The 14372-nt window shown below is 40.1% G+C and overlaps 1 protein-coding gene and 1 long non-coding RNA gene across 7 annotated transcripts in view; one reads left to right on the top strand and one right to left on the bottom strand.

The window, feature by feature from the left end:
* LOC130273200 (uncharacterized) overlaps window positions 1-4527 on the bottom strand; it is a 76081-nt gene extending 71554 nt beyond the window's left edge. For all 6 annotated transcript variants that reach the window (XR_008843909.1, XR_008843906.1, XR_008843910.1 and 3 more), the window contains exon 1: window positions 4472-4527. This is a non-coding gene — a long non-coding RNA (uncharacterized LOC130273200). The remainder of the gene's footprint in view (window positions 1-4471) is intronic.
* The window catches only part of DPP6 (dipeptidyl peptidase like 6), a 1248955-nt gene that overhangs the window by 388126 nt on the left and 846457 nt on the right, over window positions 1-14372 (top strand). The window lies entirely within an intron of this gene.

Below are 14372 nucleotides of genomic sequence, written 5' to 3'. Positions count from 1 at the left end.
ATCTATCTCATATCTATCCATCTCCTATCTATCTCCTATCTATCTATCTATCTATCTCATATCTATCCATCTCCTATCTATCTCCTATCTATCTATCTATCTCATATCTATCTATCTCCTATCTATATATCTCCTATCTATATATCTCCTATCTATCTATCTATCTATCTCATATCTATCTCCTATCTATCTATCTCTTATCTATCTATCTATCTATCTATCTATCTCATATCTATCCATCTCCTATCTATCTCATATCTATCTCATCTATCTATCTATCTATCTATCTATTTATCTATCTATCTCCTATCTATCTATTTATCTATCTCATATCTATCTATCTCATATCTATCTATCTCCTATCTATATATCTCCTATCTATCTATCTATCTATCTATCTCATATCTATCTCCTATCTATCTATCTATCTATCTATCTATCTATCTATCTATCTATCTATCTCCTATCTATCTATCTATCTATCTATCTATCTCATATCTATCCATCTCCTATCTATCTATCTCATATCTATCTCATCTATCTATCTATCTATCTATCTATTTATCTATCTATCTCCTATCTATCTATCTATCTCATATCTATCTATCTCATATCTATCTATCTCCTATCTATATATCTCCTATCTATCTATCTATCTATCTATCTCATATCTATCTCCTATCTATCTATCTATCTATCTATCTATCTATCTATCTCCTATCTATCTATCTATCTATCTATCTATCTCATATCTATCTCATCTATCTATCTCATATCTAGCTATCTCATATCTATCTATCTATCTATCTATCTATCTATCTATCTATCTATCTATGTAACACACCACAATAATGTAATCCAAAAAACTGTGAATTTATTCCATGATGTTTTCTACATTCCATGATGTTACCTTTATCCATTACATATCCAGCAGAACCGGAGCACCGAGGTTCAACAGGCCTGCACCCATTCCACCATTCTGGATGTGCTGCTTTTTATGGACTTTCTATCTATCTATCTATCTATCTATCTATCTATCTATCTCATATCTATCTCATCTATCTATCTCATATCTAGCTATCTTCTATCTATCTATCTATCTATCTATCTCCTATCTATCTATCTATCTATCTATCTCCTATCTATCTATCTCATATCTATCTATCTCATATCTATCCATCTCCTATCTATCTATCTATCTATCTATCTCATATCTATCTATCTCATATCTATCTATCTATCTATCTATCTATCTATCTCATATCTATCTATCTCATATCTATCTATCTCATATATATCTATCTCATATCTATCCATCTCCTATCTATCTATCTATCTATCTATCTCATATCTATCCATCTCCTATCTATCCATCTCCTATCTATCTATCTATCTATCTATCTAGCAAAGCAAAACAGCAGCACACCGACTTAGATGAAAGCGTGTCAGGCTTTATTCATCAGATGCCACAACGTTTCAACCGTCTCTCACGGTCTTTGTCAAGCCTTGACAAAGACCGTGAGAGACGGTTGAAACGTTGTGGCATCTGATGAATAAAGCCTGACACGCTTTCATCTAAGTCGGTGTGCTGCTGTTTTGCTTTGCTACCTGTTTGTGGGGGCTCTTGACCTGGGCCCGACCAGCTTGCACCCGCGGACACCCCTCGAGTGCGGTCCTTTTTGTTGACCTTATCTATCTATCTATCTCCTATCTATCTCCTATCTATCTATCTATCTATCTCATATCTATCTCCTATCTATCTATCTATCTATCTATCTCCTATCTATCTATCTCCTATCTATCTATCTATCTCCTATCTATCTATCTCCTATCTATCTATCTTTGTCAAAAAGTTAACTAATAGCAATAAAACTCTTATACAACACTAATGGGGAGATATATCAAAACCTGTCCAAAGGAAATGTTGCTGAGTTGCCCATAGCAACCAATCAGATCACTTCTTTAATTTTTTGTTAAAAAGGAAAGAAGCGATCTGATTGGTTGCTATGGGCAATTGGGCAACTTTTCCTCTGGACAAGTTTTGATAAATCTCCCCTTAGATCCCAAGGAATGTATTCAATATTTTTGTAAACATGTGGATAAAAGGATGGTAACTTGCGGTAGAAAAAAAAAAAACTTGTTTAAAAGTAGTGGATTTTATGCGTTTTAACCTTAAAAAAGGTTAAAAAATGCTGGTGTTTATACACAAAGCTGCAATCGACCAGTTTTTGTCTGGTTATTTTGGCGCAGAGTGTCTGAGACATGTCAAAGAAACTCCATAAATGACCCAGAGGGACTAGAGAGGCCAATACACTATATATCACCTCTGTTTATTCCCCCCCAGAAATATATAAAATATAACTTTTATTGTGTATCTAGATGTATCATTTTTATCCAACTAATTCACTATTAATAAAACATATGTACCTATAAGCAAACTCAGGTTCAGGTTCCCCCATTGGCATCCACCCCCTTCTAGAAATACCTATCTGGGAGATTTTCCTTTATTTTCCTTTTCCTTTTATTTGACACCATTTAAAGGGGTTATCCAGGAAAAAAACTTTTTTTTATATATATCAACTGGCTCCAGAAAGTTAAACAGATTTGTAAATTACTTCTATTAAAAAAATCTTAATCCTTTCAGTACTTATGAGCTTCTGAAGTTAAGGTTGTTCTTTTCTGTCTAAGTGCTCTCTGATGACACCTGTCTCAGGAAACGCCCAGTTTAGAAGCAAATCCCCATAGCAAACCTCTTCTAAACTGGGCATTTCCCGAGACAGGTATCATCAGAGAGAACTTAGACAGAAAAGAACAACCTTAACTTCAGAAGCTCATAAGTACTGAAAGGATTAATATTTTTTTTAATAGAAGTAATTTACAAATCTGTTTAACTTTCTGGAGCCAGTTGATATATATATAAAAACGTTTTTTCCTGGAATACCTCTTAAAGTTCCTGGATGAGCCTTTCCTGATCACACTGCTTATACATTGTATTGTCTTTTGTCCTGTTCTGATATATAAATATCTTGAATATAGACAAAAGTTTAAAAAAGGCTTAAAGGGGTATTCCACTGCCTCCAACATTTGGAACATTTAGTTCCGAACACTGGGTGTGGTCTGCGAGGCCGTGACATCACGGCCATGCCCCCTCAAAGCAAGTCTATGGGAGGGGGCGTATGCCCCCTCCCATAGACTTGCATTGAGGGGGCATGGCATGGCGTGATGGCACATGGGGGCGTGGCTTGATGTCACGAGCCTGCACCCAGCTATGCTAACTAAATGTTTGGCTGCTGGGGCAGTGGAGTACCCCTTTAAGGAAAAAGTAGGTAGCTTCTAGTATCTCCTACCCAGTAGACTAGTGGATAAGACACTGGCCCTCATTTACTATTCTAAACCGACTTGTTTTGTCGTGTTTTTTGGCGCATCTTTGTCTCCGACATTTCGCAGACATCGTGCGCCAGTCTGCGACATGATGCAACATTTTTTCCCGATGGACCCGATGTGGATTCTCCCAAACCCGAAAAAGGGGCGTAACCCGACATTTCTGAGCTTTCCCACGTATTTATAAAGATTTCCAACCCGAATTTGTTGAATTGTTGTGGATTTTTTTCCCGACAACTGAGAGGAGTTGGAAACCAAAACCAACAAAACCCACGTGCGACAAACAGGATGCGACATAATAATAAATATCAGGGGAAAAAAGCAGTTGGGTAAGAAAGCAACATAGACTTACAACCCGATGTTCTAAGTAAATGAGGGCCATTGTCTCATAGGTCAATGTTGTTTTGGTTGTACAATTTGATAACTCTACTAATATAGAAGCATTACTTGTGTCAATGTCCTATAGGGCTCTTTGGAAGTTTCTATTTTTGGGGTAAAGGAGGTTTAAGCACGCTGGGATGAAAGTTATTGGCTAAATGTAGAAGTAGCTACTTTTGCAGTTTTTACCGTTCTATTAGGCCGGATGTCTGACAGCAACTTTTAGTGTTCTACTAATAAAAAAATGTGCAATTAAAACCTGACTTTGATAATGTGCAAGAGCCTGATCAGAAGGAAGAACAGACAATCTCTCATTCATAACTATTTGTTCAACCAGTAACAGGAGGGTAATTTATTAATCTCCAGTGCAAATAACTGGGGCACCACAGCATGGCATGATCCATTGAAGTCGGCATGCTTGGTCTATTTCTGTGTCATTTGGGATCTACTTAAATAACACATATGACATTTAAAAGTGATCCTAAAAAAGGCGATATCCCAGGTGTACCAATTAAGACATCTCAATTAGTGTTAGGGGAGCAGCAGATGAAATAATTTATGGTGCTGCGACATAAAAAAAATTACACTATAAGGAAATACTGAACATAATCTCTTTATAGAAGAAAGAACTTTATAAGCTTGAAGATCTTTTTAGCGTAGGAGATTATGGTAACAGATGTAGCATTGGTAAGTAGTAGAAATCATACTCTACCGCAGTCTCCGCACTCCTGTGGCACTCCAGCTGTTGCCAAGCTATAAATCCTATCCTGTCCTAAGAACCGAAGGGGGAAGTTTCAGATCTGCAACAACCATAGAGCAACAGGTTGGGGACCACTGGTCAACTGTGGTCCCCAAAAAAATTATAAATATATTTATCATATATTAATAAAAAAAAAAAAAATCTGAGACAGCCTTTAAAAAGCACCGCTAATGGTACTCCCAGAAGCAGTAGATACGGTAGTCAAAAATATCTGGACTGCTTCAAATCACATGACTAGCTTTCAGACTTTCTTGATCTATAGACCGAGTTGCCAGAAGTTCCCGTAGACTTCTTTGCAACTTCCGGCAACACAATAGTCTGCAAGCAAGTCACGAGATCAGAAGCAATCCCAACACTTGCTTGCAGATTATCGTGATCTGCAGACGGAGTTGCTGGAAGTCCCATACAATGCTGGCAACTAGGTCTCCAGATCAACATAATCTGCAAGCAAATTATGGGATGAGAAGTAGTCCTGATATTTTTGGCTATGTCCTGCTTTCTGGAGCACCAATAGAGGTACTTTTTAAAAGAATGCCTCAGAATAGGCCATCAGTAATAGATGCCAGGAGTCAAAAGCCCGCCAATCAACTTAAAGGAGATGTTCGGCGCAGACTTATTCCATTCCGTCCTGCACGGGCTGCAAAAAAAGACAAAACAAACTTTCACTTACCTTCATATGTTTCCCTGGAGGTCCGCAACAGCTGATCGGTCAGCCTTTACTTCCTACTTCCTTTAGTCTGGTACGTCACACGGTGATTCAGCCTATCACCGGCCGAGGCGGGACATTGCTGCGGCCGGTGATAGGCTGAAGAGCCGTGTGACGTACCAGGCTAAAGGAAGTAGGAAGCAGACAGCCCGGCCGACCGATCAGCTGTTGCGGAGCTCCGGTGCAACATATGGAGGTAAGTGTAGGTTTGTTTTGTCTTTCTTTGCAGCCCGGGCAGGACAGAATAGAAAAAGTCTGCTCCGGACAGGAAGAGGTCATGGCGCTCATGTGCAACCTTTTCACTGTTTACATGTCAGTTCATGCTTGTCAAAGTATTGGCACAAACCAATTTGGCTACAAATTTTTAAAAAAATCTGATTTGTCCAAATCTAAATATTTGGGGATTTTTTGGGGGGAAGAAGTCCCTCCTGTACACCGGGCTCACTTTACATTTAACATTTTACATTTTGGTATGGGTGCAGGTGTCGGGCCACCCAAATATAAGCAATGTTTAATCTAATGGTTGGGCTGTGCACCTTCACTCATCCCAATACATTTCAACTGAGCAGTGAGGTATACAGTGTATGCCCTGGAGCAAGAATAGTATTCAGACTAGATGAGCCGAATGATTCTCATCTGCCGAAACATTCTATGTTTCTATGTTTAATGGCCGATTCAAACAAACCCTCCCAAAACAAAGGTTTACTCATCTCTAGTGACAAACATAAAGCCCCTATGGCAGTGTTTCCTATAACCAGGGTGCCTCCAGCTGTTGCAAAACTACAACACCCAGCATTCCCGGACAGCCTTCGGCTGTCCGGGCATGCTGGGTGGTGTAGTTTTGCAACAGCTGGTGGAACCCTGGTTAAGAAACACTGTCTTGTAGACTTACACAAGAGCTATGAAATGTTCTTTAAAGGGGTACTCCCGTGGAAAACTTTTTTTTTTTTATCAACTTGTGCCAGGAAGTTAAACACAGAGCAGCATATGTTTGCTATGAGGATTTTCTCCTGCTCTGGACAGTTCCTGAAATGGACAGCAGAGGTCAGCAGAGAGCACTGTGGTCATGACATAAGAGAAATCTAAAAAGAAAAGCATTTCCTCTGTAGTATACAGCCCCTAAAAAGTACTGGAAGGATTAAGATTTTTTAATAGAAGTAATTTACAAATCTGTTTAACTTTCTGGCACCAGTTGATTTGAAAAAAAAAAAAAAAAACATTTCTATGGGAGTACCCCTTTAAGACATGTTTGCAACTTTTAAAAAATAAGTTGCAAATAATAGAATTCTATAAAGAGAAAAAAATAAAATAAAAACGTCCCCAGATTACCCAGGGCCCCTGGCATCGGTACAATGTAACTACAGCTCGTGTTCATCCTTGTGAATGTTGGAATTATAGCAGCAGTGTCTAAAATAGTCGTCTGGAATAGCAGCTAGTAAAATACCTATTGGACGCTGCCAGTCCACCGGGTGTCTTCATCATTACATTCTATATTCCCACAAACATCGGCACTATTATCAAGTGTTTCCAAGCATAAACATTTCTTGCTAAGGCAGATTGCCTCCTACAATGATTGCTTTGGAAAGAGGCACGCAGCTGTAGATAGGAGCAGACAGGCAGCAGAAGCACAACTATGTCCCCCGTCTATCTAACGGGTTTATTTATTTATTTTGTTTCCCCCATACACACAATACTATACACCTGCTTCCGAACAACTCGCATCGAAAAGGTTTTCAATTTTTTTCTTTTCTTTACAGAAACTTTTACATGTGCAGCGATGCATGCAAAAATCTATTATATATACAAGCAGTGGCGGCTTTATATTGTGTAGCCCGGTCTGCCTTTGAAGAACGCCTATGTTATCCTTAGGAGTTCCTTTTTCTTTCTTTGTAATGTTTCAATGACAAGTCGAAGATGTAATGAATAAAGATATTCATGTGGAGCTTCAGTGATTTTAAGAAAACAGAATGCCCTGTAGAGTATTGGAATCGCAACGAAAAACCCAACACGAAAGTTTTCTATGTACGAATGTTTAAAGAGAATCTGTCATCTGTAACAGTCCTTGCCAATAGCTGATAATATGACAAAGTATGTATGCCACTTAAACCCGCTATTTGGGCCATCCATGCTTTGTAAAGCCTGAAAAATTAATTTATTCATATTATCTAATGAATCTACATGTGCAGGCAGGCACACCTCACCGCTCCATCTCCCTGTCCCGTTTCAGCATGGTTGACATTAAGGGCTTAACGTCCAGTGTTGACTGCAAATCTTGCACCTGCATAGTGACTATAAATTTAGGCTCTCTTTAGGCCATGTATGGGGGACCAGCCCTCAAATGGAGCCGTGCAGTACTGTTTTCTTAATCTGGATTCTCCCCGCTACCACTGGATTTCTGATCATTACCGCCCGCTTCCGCAAACATTTTGTCACAACTTTTAGACCTCTCAATGTGCAATTGAATTAGCCCTGTACCATTTTGCTACCCCCTTGTGCCATTAATCACTCCCTTGTGCTATTTCCTCACCCTCTGCGCCATTTTAGAGATTTGTGGGACTGCACAGGATTTCGCGGACCCAATGTATGTTCTGTGACCGCTCACTCCCACCTGCACAAGACTAATAGCCACCCAGTCTCCCAAGCTTTGTATGGGGTCCCATAGGACCTACAGAGTCTCAATCCACATTGTGGATTGTTAAAATATTGTTTATGTGCAGTTAACATGAGCATGTAGGTGACTGAATATATGGAACAAAGGACAGATCTGGGGCACTCTACACAGGCCAACACGGCCCCGATACTGAGCGCCAAACAATCATGCAGCCCATCTAACTCATTTTTACATATTTACATTTTTAAATATATATTTTTTTTCATATTGACCGCACCAAAGATTTCATCAGCCGACAATTGAGCTTGTCGGTTGGTCATAGGCCCTTTTATATAGGGTTAACATAGGAATTATTGAGAAGAAGCGTTCCTATGAATACGAATTTACCCAAGGATCGGACCATGTAAAAGGGTCTTAACATGACTCCAAAACAGTAGACATGCTGCCTAAGTGGTATGTGAGTAGTACAAACTGAAATGGAAAAAGATGGTGGAAAAACAAAAAGTTCAGTTTGCAAAAGATTTACTTGATGTTAGAGGTAACGGAAAGACTTATGTTTTATTGAAGTGCAGGGAAGATCTCATAGGAACATGTGTGCCACCCGCATAAGGATTGTAATAAAGGCAAAATCTGCTTATAGTTTGTCCAATAGGGGCTATGTAGAGAGAAAATAGGAAAAAACCCAGAAGGATGGTTCCCATAGGAACCCCAAGGGGAATAGGAGAAGTAGAGTCTGCAGATGATGCACCAAAAGAGTGGTGAGAAAAGTAGAAAGGAAGCCAAGCGAAGGAGTTAGTAATCTACAGTGTCAAGTGCTGCAGGCAGATTAGGAAGAATAAAATTACAATAATGTTTATTATATTTAGTTATCAGCAGATTGATGTTTAGTTAAGGACAGTTTCTATAGAATGTAGGGAGTAAAAACCAGTTTGTCAGGGGATGAGAAGAGAACAGAGAGATTGGTGTAAGAATATTAATAGAATAATGGGAGATTAGGGACAGGTTTTCTGGTAATGGTAGCATGTTTATGTGTTTAGGTAGGTTACAAGAAACAAGCAAAGAAACTGAGAGGTAATAGGACTAATGCAGGTAGTAAGGTAAAGAGATAAGGGGAGCCTAAAGACTTATTCCTCTCAGGTTAGATCAAGTGCCAGAAGTGAACACGAGAAAGTGAAGGAGCAATAAGGATCAATGTTACCTGGGTACTATGCAATAGTTTCATGGCATATATTGTTAAAGAGTACTTGTCATCAAACCATATTTTCTAAACTATCTCAGATTATATTCCCTAACTACTCCTAACACCCCTCCTGCTCTTAAAAAAAAAAATTTCTGAGCTTTAAAAAGCTCTGTATTATACCTTTCCCCTTGCTCACATTGTGTGAGCTCCCCGCAGCAGAAAGTGGGAATTCCCCAGCAGGCCTGATATAACTGAAGCCGGCGAAGCTGTGCCTTGCCATGCCCCACATACACTTCCTGAATTTGGTCTCCTGCTAGGCCGGGAGGAGACCAAACTAACTCTTTGGCTTGTGCAGGGAACAAAATAGAGCCACCTAGTGGTCATTTCTTTAATCACATTAAAAACATATAAAGGCTGAGAATTTTAACAGCAAGTAAATAGCAAAGTGTCTTATAATTACATAAGGAACAATATATTAAAAGTTTCGTTTGGTGACAGGTATTCTTTAACTATGACACTCCTATACAACTGTAAAACCAGTTCACAAAGAGACTGTGTCAACAGAAGTTACTGTATAAAACATGGCGGCTGTGTCTTTTCACAATGTAATATATAGAGAAGCTTATTCTTCTATTGACTGACTTTACTGACTCTTTTCCTACAATAACTGAGCCATACCTTCCCCCCTCCTCCCCCACTTGAAAACGACTGTGCATGATCTATTTTATCCCCAAGGACTATCCTCCATTATCGCAAATATGATGTAATACTTGATAAACACATCAACCAACTTTCAGCTGTGCTTTGTTAGAATGCATCGAGATACCATAGCTAACAACCCGGGGAGATGATCTTTGGTGCCCCGCCATCCATCAACAACCTTGGCACTGGCACAAAGCCTTGCACACAATTCATTAGAGGACGGCACGACACACTGCTAGGCAGACGTTAGCAGCAGTTCTATTAAGCCCCCGACCGAGATAATTTTTCCTCAACTCCTTAATGGATGTGTGGCACATCCTCCTGTGTCCTGTGTTATAGCGACAACAATTGCTGGAATGTTAAGAGGAGGAGGAGAGGAAAGTTTACAATCCATGGATCATGCCGCATTCATCATAATGTCTGTGTGCATAATTCCCGAAGAGAAAGCTTTGTGTTGTTTGTTTTTTTCATAAAACGGCCCAGTGTACGTCAATATATGACATATCTCGATGCTTAATACTTTGGCCGAATTATGACTGGTGCTAAAGCTTCAGGTACAGATGGATTTTTGTGAGATCAAAAGCAGGAACATTCTGCGTGGCTAGCAATAGAACAAGAACTGTGCAGATGCTGATTCCGAGAGCAGGAATATATGAAATATTTACGTGAGCGCTACATTATTGTACAGTATTATGACCCGGTCATTCGGAAAACATTTCAGAATTTTCTGAAAATGTGGCAAAGTCCAATTGAGCCACCGCTTTTAGTTTCATTAGAATATGTCAATGCATTACAAATTGAAATGTTTGCCAGCTATAAGTTCCAGTTACAATTGGAACCACTTTCTTTATAACTTCTAGTAGGACTTAGTATAGACTTAGGCAGGTCCAGCCGACCATCTAAAGTGTATGGCAGCCTCCAAACTCTCCCTTGACAATGTTGCGGGAGAGAAGTGTTGGGCTTGTTGGAATTTCATTCACCCACACTATTGTTCTAGGACAGTTGGGGGCATTTATTATTGTCTTTAGAGCTGTTTTTGTGTGTAGATGTGTCTCTATTTAGGCGCAGTGCTGCACCTAAGGCAATTTTTGGCTCTTTTTTTTTTTTTAAAGAGCGTACCGACCAGATGTTACAGGGGTACTCCGGTGAAAAACTTTTTTTTTTTTTTTAAATCCACTGGTGCCAGAAAGTTAAACAGATTTGTAAATTACTTCTATTAAAAAATCTTTATCCTTCCTGTACTTATTAGCTGCTGAATACTACAGTGGAAATTCTTTTCTGTTTGAAACACAGAGCTCTCTGCTGACATCACAAGCACAGTGCTCTCTGCTGACATCTCTGTCCATTTTAGGAACTGTCCAGAGTAAAAGGAAATCCCCATAGCAAACATATGCTGTTCTAGACAGTTCCTAAAGTGGACAGAGATGTCGGCAGAGAGCACTGTGCTCATGATGTCAGCAGACAGCTCAGTGTTTCAAAAAGAAAATAATTTCCGCTGTAGTATTCAGCAGCTAATAAGTACAGGAAGGATTAAGATTTTTTAATAGACGAAATTTACAAATCTGTTTAACTTTCTGGCACCAGTTAATTAAAAAAAAAAAAAAAAAAAGGTTTTCACCGAAGTACCCCTTTAACCCCTTAAGGACGCAGGACGTAAATGTACGTCCTGGTGAGGTGGCACTTAACGCACCAGGACGTACATTTACGTCCTAAGCATAACCGCGGGCATCGGAGCGATGCCCGTGTCATGCGCGGCTGATCCCGGCTGCTGATCGCAGCCAGGGACCCGCCGGCAATGGCCGACGCCCGCGATCTCGCGGGCGTCCGCCATTAACCCCTCAGGTGCCGGGATCAATACAGATCCCGGCATCTGCGGCAGATCAGTATTAGCAATCATGGTACTTGAATGGGGACTATTCAAGTGTAAAAAAAATGTAAAAAAATGTAAAAGTAAAAGTAAAAAAAAAGTGAAAAATCCCCTCCCCCAATAAAAAAGTTAAACGTCCGTTTTTTCCTATTTTACCCCCAAAAAGCGTAAAAAACATTTTTTATAGACATATTTGGTATCGCTGCATGCGTAAATGTCCAAACTATTAAAATAAAATGTTAATAAAATTGCGTTTTTCGTTTTAATTTCCCCACAAAAATAGTTTTTTTTGGTTGCGCCATACATTTTATGATATAATGAGTGATGTCATTACAAAGGACAACTGGTCGCGCAAAAAACAAGCCCTCATACTAGTCTGTGGATGAAAATATAAAAGAGTCCTTAAGGCCAAAATGGGCTGAGTCCTTAAGGGGTTAAGGGTTAGTCTTGTGCAGTGGTGATGAATTTATCAATGTCGACATACGCATAAAAGTGGCAAAACCCACCAAAAAGTCGCAATTCTACACCAGCCCAGACCTAGCGTAGCTTTTTGGTGTATGTGAAGAGTGAAATTTCTGAAAATGTGTATCCTCCACAAAATTTATCAAATGCCCTCCGACCATTTAATAATAAAAAAAAAAAACATGCAAAAAATAAAAAATGAACTAAATCACACACATCTTAGTAAATGCCCTCCGGTGTTCTCAAACTGTTGCCCTCCAAATGTTGCAAAACTTCAACTCCCAGCATGCCCGGACAGCCGTTGGCTGTCCGGGCATGCTGAGAGTTGAAGTTTTGCAACATCTGGAGGGCCACAGATTGAGTCAACTGTTCTAGGACAACAAAGCTGCCACCAAAACTGGCATTGGCTTACTCCTCCATAGAGAACAGATACATGTTTGGTGGGGCCAAACGCTTATGTGCATGAGGATATACCAAATGATAGCTGTCGGCTGAAGAAACCTCTGGCTGATAGCTACTAAATGTGTACGGCCACCTCAAGATGCAGCATTAACCACAGCTCATGGACTGGGGTTATTCTGTTTACAGGAGTAGAAAAACGAATCCCCAGTCCAGGGGAAGGGTGGAGTGTTGACCACCGCACGAAGCGACGGCTAACACGCCCCCTTAATACAACTCTATGGGAGAGCTGGAGCGCTGTATTGAGGGGGCGTGTCGTCCGCCACTTCGTGTGGTGGTCCACACATGCTATCTGGCAGGAGATTCCGGGGCCCCGTACGGGAGATCACGGGGGGTCCCAGCGGTCAGACCCCCCCTCGATCTGAAACTTATCCCCTATCCTTAGGATAGGGGATACGTTTCCCAATACTGGACTGCTCCTTTAAGGAAGACAGCAGCCATGTAATCTCACACAACCTCTTTTATGTATAATTATTAATACATATTATAAAGTGTATGTAAAACCAATTGCTCTTACTGCTATGCCAGGAGTTAAGCACTGTATTTAAGATTGTAGAAATTGTAGGTTCATGTGATGTTGGCACTGACATTGCTACAATTATCTGCAGTAAAGACCTGATAATAATATGCAAGGACCCCATAGGAGGCTACAGCCTTGAACTCTGGAAAGTCTTTAGTCTGAATAAAATGCTAATTACTAGCTGTCATAAAGCAGTCTGCTGACAGGAAGCAGGGAAACCTCAGGGCCTATGGATTCCTAGGTCAATTCTGAATTTTTTTGTTGGATCACTCTGGCATGTAGGGCAAATTGTGGAATTGTAATTAAAGGGAATCTGTGAGAAGCTTGGAGCCGAATAAGCTGCTGACCCCCTCTATACAGAGGTCGGGCAGGTTAAAAAAATATATTTTATTTTTTGGTCATGCAAAAAAGTCTTGGGATGCAAAGTTTTTAACAGTAGCAGGGACTCCTGTTAAAGACAGTAGTCCCTGCTCCTGTACAGTACACTGAGCAGCGGCATTAGGTACAGAGCACCCAACTCAGCAAATGTAGTGAGTCAACATTGCAATGCATATATCATCACCACTTACCTTTGAGCCACTTAATGAACAGGAGCAGAGATTAAATTAATTCAGGAATCCTAAGGGTAGGGTCACACATAGCCTATACGCAGTATTTTAATCCACTGCACATCGGGAAATCCGCTGCATATTCTCCAATGAGTAGACACACAGAGCTATCCACAGCAGGCAGGCGGAGCCAGCGTGCCAATGTGACTGTTATGCGCTGGCCCCGCCTTCAAACCTCACTGCACACACAGGGCTGCTGCCAGGTAGCCCTGTGTGTCCGCTGCACAGCAGATTTTGTGTAGCATGAAATATGCTACGAATACGCTACACGTGTCCCTTCCCTAAATCTGAATTTTTGGCTAAATCAATTTGCTTATCTCTGGTGAATGCGCAGAATAAAGTAAGACATTAGTTCCCATGATTCCTATAGCTTGCATTGAGATATAGATTCCCGGTATATCGGTTGTACTCTTGTGTTGTTGAACCACATACACAACCCTGGGACCTCTGACGGCAAATATGATAAGCCTGTTAAGTATTGTGGCCCATAGTTTTATATAAAACACAAGCTTTAATTAGAAGCAATTGTGAAGATTCATTTATAACACTAAATGCTGTGCAGCCTTTTCAGCATACATATGGAGAGGGGTTTTTGGGGAGCAGTGCCACTGAGCACCTGTCACATTGTATGTTGTGTTCATTGATCCATTTTAGACACAACACACTTCCATAGTCTATCGGAAGAATAAATAAGGCTGTTATGAAATACATAAAAGGAAGGTCCGCTCTTTATTGTTT

Source organism: Hyla sarda, chromosome 5, assembly GCF_029499605.1.
Source record: "Hyla sarda isolate aHylSar1 chromosome 5, aHylSar1.hap1, whole genome shotgun sequence".
NCBI classification, from domain to species: Eukaryota; Metazoa; Chordata; class Amphibia; order Anura; family Hylidae; genus Hyla; species Hyla sarda.
The sequence above is the reverse complement of the archived record's forward strand: the minus strand, read 5'-3'. Positions and strand labels throughout refer to the sequence as shown.